Below are 14,683 nucleotides of genomic sequence, written 5' to 3'. Positions count from 1 at the left end.
GTCTTTTTAAGAAAAACTTATTTAGCTAAAACTAAAAACTTTTTTGTTTAGTATCACTGTTATGGTAATGCTAGTGGTTTTAATATTCACAATTACATGTTGCTATGTACAAAGTACTCATAATAGTAGTTTAATAGTTGTAAAATCAATAGAAAACATTGATAAAGAAAAAGTGAGTATATGGAAAAACCATACAGCAAGAACAAAAAGATAGCAGGAGCTCGATCCATGACAAAGCATCATCAAACAATGTGATATGGCTTGGTCCTGCATTCTTGAGCAGAAGATCTGGACAGTCATATCTACTGTGTCAGGATTAATTGCAAGATGGGCATCATCTAAGAGATTATTAGTTAAAATTAAGATATAGGGATATCAAACATTGGACTAAAACAATTCCATTATAAATACATTTCTTATGAACAGCAAGAAAAGTTCAAAAATTACAATTAAAATTTGACCAAAAGAGTAACAAAATATTAGCCTAAACATAAGCTATGCTGAACATAGCTGATGAGATAATCTTACTTATAAAAGGCTAAACTACTGACAGTTTTCAAAACCAATGGAATAGGATATCTCTAGGAAATGCCATTGTTCAAACTACCAATTTAAGCATAGTAAAATGTAAATTTATCTACTAATTTTTTAGGTAAATATTTTCAATATCTTTTGATACTTCCTTCTTTTCATGGGGAATAATTGGTGAAGTCTTTACATATCATAGCATATAAGATGTAATGACATACCATCATATTATTATAACAGTTCTCAAACTTTCTTCAGATAAAGAACAGGGCTGCCATCTTAAAAATAAAAATTGTACTGCCACCTTTACTGAAGAACATAGGAAAAGGTTATAAATTGTACAAAAAATATGTGACAAATCCATTGGTCATGGAACTCTCACATAGGAAGAGAGACATGAGAGAGTGGTGTGCTTAAGGTTCAACAGCCTCTGACAAGATGACAATGGCAAAAATTAGCATGAACGTTTCGCATGAATATCTATACATAACTTTGATTATTATGAAAACTATACACAAAAAAAAAAAAAAAAAAAAAAAAACAAAACAAAACAAAAACAAAAACAAAAACAAAAAAACAAAACAAAAAACAAAAAAATCAAGGGTTTTGGGATCTACTCAGATGTCACAATAGTGGATTAGAAAGAAGTTCCCTGTTTTACCTGAGCAAACCAAACTAATTCCAATCATACCTTAAACACTTGCAATCAAAAGTTTCAAATAGTTTAAGAGGACAAATTAGGATGCACCTCAGCACTTTTGATTTGAGCTTCCTTGATGATGTGAAGGGCTATGTTGGTTTTTCCAGATGCCTCTTGCCCACAAATTTCATTGATTCTACCCTGTCAAGTAAAGAGGAAACCTTTTACACAGCTGTAATGACACCACACTTCTTTGCAACTAAACCTAAACTTGAGATCAATCATCAAACATAGGATCATTAGTAAAATATAAAGCTCTTTCTATACATTACGGCTGTAATGCCAAATTTTCATCGAGAAACACTCATTAGCTGAGTACTCATAAGCACATCAACAATGAAATCCCAAGCTATACATCATCAACATTATCCATGCAAGTAAAAGCAAAGCAAATAACATAGTAGAGCATGCATGCAAGGAAAGAGACAAAACTAATGTTAATTTTTTTCTCCATGTCCCCATTAAATAGATACTAAGGAATTTCTAAAACTAGAGCATGATAGTAATAACCTAGCAGGAGTACCATATATTAAAGACCTGAATCATGAACATGATATTAATTATCTACAGAAAGTAACAAAATTAAAAACCTATAGGAAGTATCCAAAACCTTGAAAATGATAGTAAAAAGTAACTAAATCTAAAAGTCAAAAGGGTTCACTTAGCAGACTTAGCCTAATTAATATCCAGGAGGAATCAAGGTTTTTAAGTGTAAAATGAGATTTAAGAACATATAGCCTTCACACCCAAAACTATATACATCTTCTCTGGCGTCACTGCGTACAAATAGTTGAAGTTTGTTATTTTTTATTACAATAACTATGGAGTTAATAATTAAGGGTTTGAAAAATTTTGAAGTAGCTATGCATATGCTCACTGCCAAACATGTGGCAAGCAGTAAAATTTTGCTTTGTCAAATATTCACCTTTGGTAATCCTTCAAATCTTAGAGCTATAGCAAGTTTTCATGAGCCAGTAGATATCATAGGTGCATGTCGTGAGCTATAAACCATTGCAATGAAAACGCGTGTGACCTATAAGAAAGACTGATTCAAAAAAGGGCACACAAGGAGACACTAAGCTAATTTAATGGCTAATTCAATGTCTCTCTTTGTTGCTTTGACATCATCATGGATTTCGTCACATTAAAACTCTGACATCTCACCAGGAAAAGATGTTAGCTAAAGGAATCCCTTTTCCTTAGAACAATCTTCCATGAAAGCCTAACAAAACTTCAAAACAAGAGGTGTCAATTATGTTCAAAATTGTGTGAATCTCAACAAACAATGGGGAAAAATTTACATGGTAATATGATATAAGTGGCGAACTATATACAATACTCACCAATATCTCCTCAGAATTTTCATCTTAATTTAGAACAATCTTCGGTCTTCAGCCCTCTTAGGGCATTAAGGCAATGCATCCCCCTCAATAGATATAACAATTCTGAAAGTATAAAATACCAAAATTTCATAATAAACTGACATTCGGAACCAGCAATTAATGGCTAAAGCAAACCTCTTGGTAGTCTTCCACTTCCATCAAATTCAACTTTTCATATTGTTGGCCTACCAAATATTCTAATACCATTAGGTATTTTACACCATACGACAAAAGATCAATATTCAAAAAAAAAAATTAATTAATTAAAAGATATAGCACAACAAAGAGTTTCATTTGAGTTATTCCAATATCCAAGAAGCAGAGACAAACAATCAATAACACATGACTCAAGTTACTGAAACATTGTGCAAATTAGATAACACATGAAATATGAATGACATCATAAATATAAACACACATCACTCCATTAACCATTACAACACTTAATTCACACCACAATATTATTAAATTATTTACAATACAAGAGAAGGCTAAGACTTTCCGGACTGCATGTTATTGCTAAATAGATAAGCTGCAACATTTTAAACCATGGAATCATTAGATGAGTATAAATTGAAGAAAATACACTGGTATTATGAAATGTATATCCAATGGAATCATTAGATTGAACATTGAAAATTAAAAATTAAAATTAAAAAAAAAAAAAATCTCACCAGTTGCAATTTTAAGCTCAAGGAACATCCCTTTTTGAGATAACAATCTCCCAAGAACATCTGTCTATTTAGAAACAAGAAGCATCAAATTTATTCAAAATAATGCCAATTTCACAAAAATATAGATTTCATACTTCCTTGATAATATGACTTTAAATTGCAAGCAATGTGTGGATTAATTTGTTTTAATTTTTTAAATTCATATTTTACCATCGCATCCACTCTAAGTAAAAAAATACAGACCAAGTAAATTCTTTAACACCATGTTCAGTTCACTTTTAGAGAGAGAAAATGAAAACCTTCTAGCAAAGACGATAATTTTGGGCAATCACAAATCTTAAGTATGCGAAGAGAACTTAGATTGGGAAGCCACTCCGGCAATACCGCCAAGTGTTGGCAGATCCTTTAAGCCCTTGGGGCAAAGTCACTAATTGTGGCAATTGAAAAATACGAGAGTGTTCGAAGCCTGGTTGGGTAGTCATCGCCTTCCATAAAATTAAGTTTTTCACAATTTGTAATTTCCAGATATTCCTAAATTAAGAATAACAAAAAGGAATTGAAATCAAACAAACCCCAAAACTTCTGCAGCTACAGAAACCAGAAAATCACAATGTCCCAGAAAGTTTACCACAACAAACTGTGAAATAAAATAGGAGAGAGAGAGAGCAGAGTGGAAAGGCGAGGTCTTTTGAAGGCATTGAGACGAAGATGGTTCGTAAGTGAAGGTGTAAAGAAACCCATTTTCGTAGTGAGAAACCCATTTCTGATAATTCCACTTTCTGTGTTCTGTACTTCTGTAGAGTTCTGTCGTTGCTGTCCTTGTTGTGATGTTCATGGCTATTCTTCATGCTCTTCTTTGGACCTTGGTAGTTTTCATCGGCCCAAGCCCAAGATGAATGGGCCATTATTGGTTTGATTTTTTTTTTTTGGAAGATGGTTTGATCTATTTGTTATAATCAGCACAACAGCAAAAGTATATTTCAAACCACTAATCTAACAAATCAGACCTGATGTCTTGGATTGATAAATTAATAGGTTGGGTTAGGTCCAATTTTATCTTTATTTTTATTCTAAGGTTAGGTTGGGACGAATTTGACTTGGTGAAATTATCAAAAAAGTAAACGATTTTAACCAGCGCTATTGATAATTTGAAAATTATATTTTTAATTTGTTAGTTTGATTTATTTTGAATTTTAAGACTTAGTTGGAATATGATGCTCAATTGTGTGAATTGCAATTATATATTAAACAATTAGTCTAAAATTTATTTGGAATATGATCATGTTTCTTGTTATTATTACTTAGAGGCTAACAGAAGAATGAAAATTTATTTTTATTACTAGATAGCATTAATAATGAGAATAGTTCTCGTTAATAAAGTATTTGGTTATACTAGATCTAGTAGCCCTCAACACTGCAAGCCAAAGACTTGATTAAAAGATTCCTAATAAAAGTTTCATAAACCCAAAACTTGAAGGAGATAGGCCACCCTTTGAAATTTTCAGTTTAAATAAGGACATACTTTTTCATAACTTTTAGATATCTTAGTTGATTATGATTAACTTGTGACTTATTAAGAAGTTATCCTCCTAAAAAATGAGCAGAACTAGGAGGGGAAGGAATTTGCGCATACCTAAACATCCTCTCTGCCTATGTGAATATTAATCACTATGGTAAGAGGTTATACTTGCCATGTCCTTACTAGTATCTTCCAAGAATTTTTAATACAAGCTATGACAATTTCAATCTTCAATCCTCTTAGGACTGTGAGACTATGCAATCCCCCCTCCAATAGAGATGACAACGTTGGATGGATGAAACTCAAAACTTAAAAAATGAATTAATATTGGGAAGTAGCAATTGAAGTGTAAAGCAAACATCTTGCTTGGGAGTCTTCCACTTCTATCACCATTAAGCTTTTCACAAAGTTGGATTTACCAGAATTTTCAAAGTCATTAGGTAATTCATACCATATGGCTAAAAGGATCAAGTTTCCACAAATATGAATAAAAAAATTTGAATAAACATATAAAATAATAAAAGACACAAAAAGTCTCATTTGGGTAACTCCATACAAGTAGAGAAAAACACAATAATAAATATATCTCTTATGATACTAAGGCATGAGGAAATTGAAAACCTAAGCCCTTCCCCAAAGTAAAGCCATAGCCAAACATTGTTGGAGGCTTGGCTCCACATACTACATAAAACACTAATAGCCAATCTAACAAGCATTTGTTAAAAAACTATCTTGCAGATTTAGGACAGTAAAAAAAGCAAACCTGAACATAGTGATAGATATAATTGATTTTGAAGACTCATAAATGATGCTTTCTTTGATCATTAAGATTACCATAATATTACAACAAAGAATTATAATTCTTAAAAATTATTTTACAAGATAAACCAGACAAGAATGATAGGAGATTTAACTTTCCTAACAGTTTAGTCCCAATACAGACCAGAGAGACCCAATTCTTCTTAGATCATCAAAAGGCATTTTCACTTGAAACAACTTAAATTGTTAAGATCTGCAAATGCTTAATTCACATCAGGAGCAACACTAGTATTTGTAGAGCTAGATTCTTGTAATCTCAAGTGCAAAGATCCTTCAAGTCACTTCATGTGCTCAAAAGTGGCCAGGTAATTTGACACCAACCATATATGAGTATAATTCATCTATTCAAGAATATGACATTGATACTCTTTTTCTTCCAAATGACTGTCTTCTTAAGATCATGCTATCTTATCAAGGATTCCATCATTTTCGAACATAAACTGTCCAGCTTCAAGTTTGTGACTAGAAACTTCCCCATCTATGAAGTAGTTGCTTTCATCCTTCATGATGACTCCATGTTCACAAGCCAATTCTTCAGACTTAAGAGCAAAAGCCTCTGCCAAATTGCATCCCCCATTCAACCTTTTTACTAAAAGATGCCAGATTACTTTTCAACTCATTTGCATGCATACCCCAAAACTAGTTACCTGAAAAGTAAGAAATTATTCGAAGGGAAAAAATTAAAACAATACATTATTACCTCATTGACCAAAGAGGAAACATGTAAATTAAGATGATAGTGAAAACAAATCATTTATCTAGTGCACAATCACCTTACCAGAATACTTGGTGCTCTTGGCACTGCCAGTTTACATGAGCTTCTGACTGTGGAATGCCTCGTTATATGTTTAGTTGATAAATAAATCATTTACCTGAATAAAATGGAACAAAATTACTGAAAATATAAAAATCCATAAATAATATTGTACACAAAAGATTTCAGTCCATTTTCTTGTCCATGATAAAATTTATTTATCCATCTATAATGTATTCAAGAGCTTCCACAACCAAATTTTATGCAAAGATCAAATAATTGTCAACAAAAGCAATAGCCTTCTCAGTATTTTGACATAATTTTCAAGAAAATGCATCTAGGAAGATTTATTAAGAGCCCAATCATCTTACCCAAATACTTGGCTATCTTGGCACTGTCAGTTTGCTTGGGCTGCTCACTGTGGAATGTCTCATTTATATTTATGCTTCAATTGCTACATGAATCTTCTTTTTTTCTTAATTACCTTTTGTCTTAATCTTTCCACTCAGTTTATGATCTGTCTTCATGCTGTTAAGAAGACTGAAGAAAATTCAGACATTGACACCATCAATCACAAAGTGACACCATGCACTTGAAACCCCATTATGCACAAATTCACCAAGAAAAGTGGATGCCCTTCTCATTATATGATAAAATATAAAGTCTATATAGACATAAATGAGACAATATATTTCAAGGTTACCACTAATTCAATAGAAATGTGGCCTTTATGATTGAAACTGTGACTTTCACAAAAAAAATCTATAGGAAGAGGGTAGCAACCAAAAATTTGGTTCATTATTTCAAGTTGGTAGATACTCAGCTGTGAAGTTTTCTCTAATGTTCTTACACACACAATAAGAGTACAATTAATAGAACACAACTGCACAGAGAAACCATCTCCATGAAAAGGTGAGGTAGAAGTGAGGTGAATATTTATTCAAAATGGTTACTCCTAAAGTGACTAGTAGCATGACTTTTTTAAAAATAATATTTCTCTAAGAACCTTGCAAGCTTATTAATGCCCCTTATTATCAAAAGTGATAGAAGGTTGACCTTATCCTCAATCTGGAGCAATCATGTTCTTGTCATACTCAGTCATAAAACTGCATAGAATTACATTGCATTCCCACCACAGGTGACCTCATCCATATGTCCAAAACGTTGCCATGATTTTGGACTTGATTGGACTTGGAAATAAAAGGTAATATGGGCAGGTAAATGGATTTCTTCCATGCTACAACTGATAAGGTACAGCTTATAACACATAAACAAGGAGGTTAAAAATGACTAGATATATTGTCTTCAACCTGATGAAGAAAATTTATGAATGAGATTGGTAGAATGAGGAATGAATTCTTGTAAGTTCTTGTGTTATTATACATGATTGTACATCTTGGAAGGTGCCACCTATCAAATGATGCAAGTTCACATTGGAGGAGAAGGGCAGCTACCTAAAAAATCCAAACATACAGGATGGTATTAAAGCATAAGAATATTGAGAAAGATAATAACAGAGTGCAAATAACTCTAACACTCTTTTCTTGTTTACATTGAGTAAGTTGTAATAATATAGGCTCCAATGATGAAACAAACTGCAAACCCAATCAATATAGGTTAACATACGGAGATTTGGCCACCTATAGTTGTCGGGTATATTTTCTTTAAATGACAGAAAATGATGATGATACTGACAACTCTATAGTTGCAATTCTAGTCAATGTGTTAAAGAAATTTGAACAACACACACCACAAACATTTAAAGTGTAGGATATTCTGGACTCAAAACCATAAGCACTCCAAGGCAACAATTGCCATATCAAATCTAATGTACACCCAAAAAAGGGAAAAAATGAATTTTTTTTTTTTTTAAAAAAAAAAGCAAAAGAAAATGGAAAATCCGAACATGCCAATCACTAAGTGTGGTCTTATAAATTTGAGCGTATAGTATACACACAAGGTTCATTAGTACTCATTTTTCCAAATTCTAGTGGACCTCTCAGTAGGATTCAAACCCAGATGAAGTTCTGACTATTTGTCAGAGAAAAAAGAACGAATGGATCTTGTAGGATTTAACTATCATTACCATCTATGGAGTGAACTGGTAGCAAGATTCTCCATTACTGACAGAAAACACCAGAAAATATCCATGCTGCTATTTATATTCATAAGATGCCTAATTCTAAATTGCTATCACTGTTATGGTGATGCAGTTTTAATATTCACTATTACATGTTGCTAAGTACAAAGTATTAATAATTGTAGCTTAATAGTTGTTAAACGAATAGATAACATTTATGAAGAAAAAGTGAGTATTTGGAAAAACCTCACTGCAAGAACTAAAAGATAGTAGGAGCTCCTATCCATCACAATTGACAAAGCAGCATCAAACGATGAGATATGGCTTGGTCCTGCATTCTTGAGCAAAAGATCTAGAGATAGTCATATCTAGTGTGTCAGGATTAATTGCAAAATGGGCTTCATCTATGAGATTATAAATTAAAATTAAGATATTGGGATATCAAACAATGGATTAACAACAATTCCATTGTAAATATATCTTATGAACAACTAGAAAAGTTAGAAATTTGCAATAAAAAGTTCACAAAAAGAGTGGTCTTGCCAAAATATTGGCCTTAACAAAAGCTACGCTGAACATAGCTGATAAGATAATTTTTAATAGGCTAATCAATTGACAGCTTCCAAAACCAATGGGATATCCCTATGAAGTGCCATTGCTCAAACTACCAATTTAAGCATAATAAAATGTAAATTTAACTACTAATTCTTCAGGTAAATGTTTTCAATATCTTCTAATACTTCCTTCTTTTCATGGGGAACTGTTGGTCGAGTCTTTACATATCATAGTATATAAGATGTAATGACTTACAACATTATTATATCAGTTCTTAAACTTTCTTCAGATAAAAAACAGGACCATCATCTTTTTCTTTTTTCTTTTAAAAGTGCCACCATAAATGAAGAATACATATAAAAGTTATAAATTGTGAAGAACTAAATGTGACAAATCCATTGGTCATGGAACTCTCATATGGGAAGAGAGACATTAGAGAGGGATGTGCTTAAGGTTCAACAGCCTTTGAAAAAATGATAATAGCTAAAATAGGCATGAAAGTTTTGCAGAAGGATTTATAATTAGCTTTGCTTATTGTGAAAACTATATATTAGAACAATCGGGTTTTGGGACCTATGTAAATTGAACTTCCTTGATGACGTGAAGGGCTAAGTGTTTTTTTTTCCAAATGCCTCTCGCCCATAAAGTTCATAGATTCTACCCTATAAAGTGCAGAGGAAACCTTTTACCAAAGTTGTAATGACTCCAAACTAACCTAAAATTGAGATCAAACCAATAAACAAAGAATCATTAGTAAAATATAAAACTCTTTATATATACTAATAGGCTGTAATTCCAAATTTTCATCAAGAAACACTTATCAGTTGAGTACTCATAAGCGTATGAAGTATCAACAATGAAAACGCAAGCTATACATCATCAACATTATCCACGCAAGTAAAGCAAAGCAAATAACATAGTACATCATGCAAGCAATAAGAATGACATAAATAATGTTAATTTTTTCCCCGCATCCCACACTACACAGCTCCTAAGGAATTTCTAAACCTTGAGCATGATAGTGATAACCTAGCCGAAGGACCATATATTAAAGGCCGGAAACTTGAACATTATATTAATAATCTACAGTAAGTACCAAAAATTAAAAACCTATAGGAAGTATCCAAAGCCTTGAAAATGAAAGTAAAAGGTACCTAAATCTAGAAGTCAATAGTGCTCATTTAGTGGATTTAGCCTAATTAATATCTAGGAAGAATCAAGGTTTTTAAGTGTAAAATGAGATTAAAAAAATATAGCCTTCACACACAAAACTACATATATCTTCTCTAGTGTTCACCGAGTACAAAAATTGAAGTTAGTTTTTTTTAGGATTAAAATAACTATGGATTTAATAGTTAAGGGTTTGGAAATTTTTGAAGAAGCTATGCATATGCTCACCACCAAACATGTGGCAAGCAGGAAATTTTTACTTCATCAAATATTCACCTTTGGTAATCCTCCAAACCTCAGAGCTATAGCAAGTTTTCATGAGCCAGTAGATATCACAGGTGAGCTAGTAGATATCACAAGTGCATGTTGTGAGCTAAAAAAACATTGCAATGACAACATAGATTCTCTACCAAAATCAACAGCAAGTTTTGAGAGAGCCACGAATGACCTACGAGAAAGACCAAATCAATCAAGTGCACACAGGTTAGACTCCAAGCTACTTTAATGGCTAATTCAATGTCTTTCTTTGTTGCTTTCACATCATCATGGATTTTTTTACATTCAAACTCTAAAATCTCACCTGGAAGAGAAATTTTAAGCTAAAGGAATCCCTTTTCCTTAGAAGAATCTTCCACGAAAACCTGACAAAACTTTAGAAACAAGAGGCATCAATTATAGTCAAAATTGTGTGAATCTCAGTAAACAATGGAGGCCAAATTTACAAGCAACTTATACACAATACTCACCAATATCTCCTTGGCATTGTCATCTTGATTTAGAACAATCTTCAATCTTCAGTCCTCTTTGGGCATTAAGGCCACTCAGTAGATATGACAACTTTGGGTGTTTAAAATACCAAAATTTCAAAACAGGTTGACATTCGGAACCAACAATTGATGGATAAAGCAAACTTCTAGGTAGTATTCCACTTTCATAAAATTAAAATTTTCACATTGTTGGCTTACCAAATACTCTAATGCGATTAGTTATTTTACATCACATGAAAAAAATTTCAAACTTCAATTTTTTTTTTTTAATTAAATGATAAAGCACAACAAAGAAGTTCATTGGAGTAATTCCAATAACCAAGAAGCAGAGAGAAACAATTAATAACACACACGACTCAAGTTACTAAAACATTGTGCAAATTAGATAATACATGAATTACAATTGAAATCATAAACATAAACACACATCACTCCATTAATCATTACAAACACTAAATGCACACCACAATATTATTAAAAATATTTTTCAATACAAGAGAAGGCTGAGACTTTCTGTGCTGCATGTTATGGCTGAATTGATAAGCTGCAATGTTTTGAAGCATGGAATCATTAGATGAGTATAAATTGAAGAAAATCCACTGGTACTAAGAAATGTAAATCCAATGCAATCATTCACTAGATTGAACACTGAAAATTAAAAATTAAAAAAATATCTTACCAGTGGCAATTTTAAGCACAAGAAACATCCTTTTCTGAGAGAACAATCTCCCAAGAACATCTGTCAATTTAGAAACAAGAAGAATCAAATATATTTAAAATAATGCCAATTTCACAAAAATATTGATTTCATACATCCTTGATAATATGACTTTATATTTTTGCATTGCATCTACTCCTAGTCAGAAAATACAGGCCAAATAAGCTCATTAACACCATATTCAGTTCACTTTTAGAGAGAGAAAATGAAAAGATTATAAGATTTTAAAATTTTCTCCCATCAAAGACAAGAATAGAGTTCATAATTTGTCTACTCTTTTATTCTCCATAGACTCAATCTTTAAAACCAAAAAACAATTATCTTTTTCATTCCATAACATACTTTTTTTTTTTTCAATTTATTTCTATCTTAAATGATTATTGCCCTTTTGTTAACAAAAACAAAAAAAAAAACAAAAAATCCGTCTTGGTTAGTTGTTTTTTTATTGTGAATTAATTCAATAAATACAACCAAAAAAGAGAGAGACAAGAATAGAGTTCATAATTTGTCTACTCTTTTATTCTCCATAGACTCAAATCTTTATAACAAAAAAATGACAAATTATCTTTTACATTTCATAACTTATTTTTTTTCAATTTATTTCTATCTTAAATTATGAACCAAAGAAAAGTAGAAAAAAAATCATATTATTGCTATAATATGTATTACCCTTTTATTTTTTAAAAAGAAAAAGAAAAGTAGAAACGATTTCTGGGTTAGTTGTTGTTTATTGTGATTTAATTCCACAAACAATCAGACTTTTAGGTTAGTAAGATAGAAAAACAGAGCATACGTAGAAGAGAAGAGGAAGAAAGATTTTAGCCCTTACCTAATGAAAACTGAATTCGACCATCTTGCTCCAATCTTTGCCGACCTCTCGCTCATAATCTCTCCTCAATCCAGGACATATTTTAATCTTCAGTTCTCTTAGGGCAGTGAGGCGATCCATCCCTTCTGGCAGAGACGATAATTTTCGGCTACCCTCAATCTTAAGCGTGCGAAGAGAACTGAGATCGGCAAGCCACTCTGGCAATACCCCCAAGTTCTCACAATACCAAATAGATAAAAATTGTAGAGTGTCGGCAGATCCTTTAAGCCATTGGGGCAAACTCACTAATTGTGGCAATCTCGAAATAGAGAATGTTCGAAGACTTGTCGGGTAGTCATCCCATTCCATTAAATTAAGTTTTTCACAACCTATTAGGTGTTTCATACCTTGCGGCAAAGATATCAGGCTTTTACAATTAAGGAAGTTCAAGTAGCGAAGGGCGGTGAGGCGTTGGATTCCTTCATTAAAACACTCTAGTCTATGACAGCTGGAAAAGTACAAATGTCGAAGAGAAGACATGCACTCGATTCCGTTGGCGGGTAAACGCGTTTGTTTTGTTGTTATCTCAAAATATCTGAGGCTAACCATCTTTCTTATATCCCTTGGCAACTCTTCAAGATCTTCACACTCCCGTAATATCAAAGTTTCCAAATTTTGTAGATCGCAAATGGAGTCAGGCAATTTCTTGATTTTCTTATTTCCACGTAAGTTGAGATATCTCAAATGCTTCAAAGTACTAATTGAGCTTGACAACGTTTCCAACGTTGAATTTCTTAAATTTAGCAATCGTAGGTGCTTAAACCTTAAGATGCATGTTTCCACCAAAGATTCATTAATATTAATAAACTTACCGAAAAAAAAAAAATTTTCCCCAACAATTTCGGCAATGGCATTACCGAAATTGTGGGGAAAAAAAAAAAAAAAATTTCCCCACAATTTCGGTAATGCCATTGCCGAAATTGTGGGAAAAAAAAAAAAAAAAATTTTCCTCCACAATTTCGGCAATGGTTATTCTCTCTCCTCTCTCCTACTTTTTTGTTATTCTCTCTCCTCTCTCCTGCTTCCTGGTTGAATTTCGGTAACATTATTCTCTCTTCTGCTTTTTTGGCTGAATTTCGACAACGCCATTGCCGAAATTCAGTCTCTCTCCTCACTTTTCCAATTAACTTCGAACAGTAGGTATAATGCAAATTAACTTTAAATTTTGTAATTTTTACCCAAAAGACTCGGAAAGTGCAGCATTTCTTCTTCACTGTTTCTTTGCACGCTCTAAATGTTTTCTTTCTTTTTGGTCAAAATTATCGGTCCTTCAAATTTCAAAAAGGTAGGCCTTTTTAGTCATTTGGTTTTTGACAAATGAAACCCAAATGAAATTAAATGCGGACTAAATTCAAATGTGATTTTCTTTATGTGGGCCACTTGTGTGAATTTTGATTGTCCTTCACAATCTCTCCGTTTTGGGAGTTTTAGGGTGGTTTGGTAATGTGTTTAAAAATTGAAAATTATTGTTTGAAAATATTTATGAAAATACGTGTGGGTGAAAAAGTGTATTGAAATATGTGAAATGTTGTTTAAAAACTGAAAATGATTGTTTAAAAATACAAACCAAACACCCTCTTACTATTTGTCTTTTCTTTTTCTTTTTTCTGAAAAGCTATTTTGTCTTTTCCTTATAGTCAGGGTATAATACTATAATTTGATGATTTTTTATTTATTTATTTATTTATTTATTTATTTATAATTTCTCATGAAAATGGAATACGTTTTCAAAAGAATTTTTACAATTTTATGAGGTTTTGACGTATACATCAAGTCGTCAACTTATCACCTATTATATCGAGTTTATCGTGAATGTAAATCTTCGGTACTATTTATTGTGTATTATTTTATGTTCTATTGATCACTATTTACTATGTATATGGTTATTTTTTATTTTAAACTTTAGTTATTCTATAAGAAAAGTAAAATAAAAATATAATAAGAGGTGATTAGTGAAATATAGAATGATGCACAAAAAAATATACAAAAAATATAGACTCATTTATCATTAGAGTATGTACTTATTGTTCACTTTTAATTTTTAATTTTTTTCCCAACCCAATCCGAAGATGATTTAATATATAATTTGTTTATTTTCTCAAAAAAAATTGTCACATTTGATCCTATATTTAACACAACATCAATAATT

At 31.9% G+C, this 14,683-nt stretch overlaps 1 protein-coding gene across 21 annotated transcripts in view; it reads right to left on the bottom strand.

Annotated features, from left to right (window-relative positions):
- Nucleotides 1–13,343, bottom strand: part of LOC115953481 (putative disease resistance protein RGA3) — a 106,706-nt gene extending 93,363 nt beyond the window's left edge. The window contains exons 1-9 of one of the 21 annotated variants that reach the window (XR_004083720.1): nt 12,496–13,343; nt 11,628–11,687; nt 10,928–11,492; nt 10,762–10,831; nt 10,458–10,629; nt 7,433–9,726; nt 6,748–6,916; nt 6,401–6,494; nt 5,603–6,269 (exon numbers count right to left, since the gene is read on the bottom strand). The gene's annotated coding sequence lies outside the window, so the exon portion shown is untranslated. Of the gene's footprint in view, nt 1–5,602; nt 6,270–6,395; nt 6,495–6,747; nt 9,727–10,457; nt 10,630–10,761; nt 10,832–10,927; nt 11,493–11,627; nt 11,688–12,495 lie in introns of those variants that run through there. The other 20 variants (XR_004083718.1, XR_004083719.1, XR_004083724.1 and 17 more) reach the window with 20 other exon arrangements.
- Nucleotides 13,344–14,683: the final 1,340 nt, after the last annotated feature.

This window comes from Quercus lobata, chromosome 7, assembly GCF_001633185.2.
Source record: "Quercus lobata isolate SW786 chromosome 7, ValleyOak3.0 Primary Assembly, whole genome shotgun sequence".
Classification (NCBI taxonomy): domain Eukaryota; kingdom Viridiplantae; phylum Streptophyta; class Magnoliopsida; order Fagales; family Fagaceae; genus Quercus; species Quercus lobata.
This window is presented reverse-complemented; position numbering and strand designations above follow the sequence as displayed.